The following is a 2714-nucleotide window of genomic DNA, read 5'->3' as shown; positions in this document are numbered from 1 at the left end:
CCACTATTAAAATTTTGATATGTCTCCCCATTCTATGCTGGTGTTTTGGTGGGACATTTTGAGGTTAAAATTATATGTTTTGTCTGATTTTGCTTTCTAATTTTTAATTAAATTAATATTGTGACCCTCTCTATCTCAACAAATACTTTTCTTAATATCCTTTAAAATAATTCAATTAAAACTTTTAAGATAATGCATACCTACTATTTTTGTAAATTACTGATAATTTTTATATTTGTCCAGATAAAAAAAATTGTTTTTGAGACATAGTCTCGCTCTGTCATCCAGGCTGGAATGCCAGATTAAATTTTGAATCACCTTTTCAACCCTTCCCTCATTAAGGATTTTTAAAACTCACGTTGCTTGAAATCTATATATTAATTTGAAAAGTAACGTCTTCCAAATAATTAGTTTTCTGATTCAAGAGTGTAGCTTATTCTTTTATTGATTTAACTTCTTTATATTCTCCAGTAATGTTTCACCACTTGTTCCATGTGATTGCAGAATATTTCTTTTTAAACATATTTCTAGTAATTTCTATTTTCCTCATAGTGACTAGAAAGTTATTTAACAATGAGTGAGGAAAATAAAGGCTCATTAACTTCCTCATATAATGGAATGGTTAACATGTTGTAATCCATTATACACTTTATGGAAATGTTTTTAAGTAATACATCCTTATTGTTGGAACATTGGACAATATATAAAGGCAAAAAGAAAACAAGAAGACAAAAATTATCCAGGATCTCAAATCTCATTAATACCAAATATTGGTATATTTCCTTCTGGCTCTTTTTGTGTTCCTCTATTTTCTTGTTTGTGCTTCTAATTGTACAATTATACATGGAAACATGCTTCTTCTAAAAAATTCAAATAATACAGAAAAATATAAAGCTAGGGAATAAATCATAAAAGAAAGTTTCTCCTTCACCAAACCCACTTCTCCATACCCCCATCCAGGCAAGTAGTATTGATAGTTCAATAGTTCAATGTGTATTTTTATGTTATTTTATGCATTCATACACACAGATACACAATGTACACATACACATACATTTTTTGTTGCCTAATTCATAGTTATCTTTATGACTATATCATGTTTGTAGGAAAACAATTTGCATTCTGTGTTTATTTAGTATCAAGATCTTCATGTAGCTATTAAACCAGGGTTGTTAATTATTTTACTGAAGTCCTTTTCATTCTTATTTTTTTTACTTGATCCGTTGACTTGTGTAAAAACTATTAATTTATTCAACAAATATTTATGGAGTCCCTATCACTTGCTACGAACTGCTCTAGCCTCTAGAGACATAGAAGTGGACAAAATAAACAGAAATTCCCATCTTTATGGAATGTATATTTTGAAGCAATTAACTATTTACTTCCACCATTGGTGTATGAATGTGATCATTTTATCCTTGCTGGCATTCGTGATTATTATTTTAAAAAAATCTTTATGTGTTTGGTAAAAATAAATTCATGTTCTTTGTTTTAATTTGCATATCTTTAATTAACGGTGAGATTAAGCATTTCCATGCATTTTTAGCAATTGTGCTTTCTCATCATAAATTCTCTATTTTAAGACCTTTTCCAATTTGTCATTACACATTCCATTTTCATACACTTTTTATTTATTATTATTTATAAGTAATGTAAATATTATAGAAAAGATGCCAGAATAGTACAAATAACTCCCATATTCTCTTTGTTCAGACTGACTGTTTAAGAGCTTGCCACATTTGTTTGTTATTCTCTATTTACATATTGCTATATCTCTCTCTTTGTCTATCATCTTTGCTGAACCATTTGAGATTAAGTTATATACTTCATACTTAGTAACTTTTAAATAATTTTATTATTTTCAAAAATGGGGCAGTCAATTATATAATAAGCACAGTTCAGTTTTCAAGTTTAGGACATTTAACACTTTATATTACCAATGGTATTTTATTTTTTTCAATTGACCTGACAATAATATTGATAACAGTTTCTTTATACTTTTCGTGATCATATATTTCAAATACCTGTCATATCTTGTTGGTGTCTTTTAATCTGGAAAAATTCCTAAACCTTTTAGGTTATGAATCCTGTGTAACAACACTACAAAAATAATTTCATATTATGACCTCAAACTTTTGTTTTACAACTGTATTGAGGTATAATTTACAAACAATAAACCCACTCATTTTATGTATACATTAATGAGTTTTGGTAAATATATATAATTGTGCAACCACCACCATAACCAGATTTAAAACACCCCCAAAATTTCTTTTCTATTTACAGTCAATCTTTGTCTTCGCCAATACCCAATAACGACTAATCATTGGCTGTCTGTCTCCATAGCTTTTCCTTTTCTAGGATTTCTTATACGTGCAATCATACAGTATATAAATTTTTGCGTTTTCGTTTTTTCACTTAGCAAAATGTTTTTTTATTTCATCCATGCTGTAGCACGGATCATTACTTTGTTTCTTATTCCACTGTATGGATATACTACAAGTTGTTTATCCATTCACTGGCTGATGGAAATTTGAGCTGTTTCTACTTTTTGTTTACTATGGATAATGTTGGTATAAACATTCTTTTTTAAATTTTAGTCTGACATATGTTTTTATTTCTCTTGAGTTTATACCTAGAAGTGGATTTGCTGTGTTATAAGGTAACTCTATGTTTAACATTTTGAAAGACTGTAGTACTGTTTCAAATTGGTT

The sequence above is a fragment of the Nomascus leucogenys genome, chromosome X (genome assembly GCF_006542625.1).
Source record: "Nomascus leucogenys isolate Asia chromosome X, Asia_NLE_v1, whole genome shotgun sequence".
Classification (NCBI taxonomy): Eukaryota; Metazoa; Chordata; class Mammalia; order Primates; family Hylobatidae; genus Nomascus; species Nomascus leucogenys.
This window is presented reverse-complemented; position numbering follows the sequence as displayed.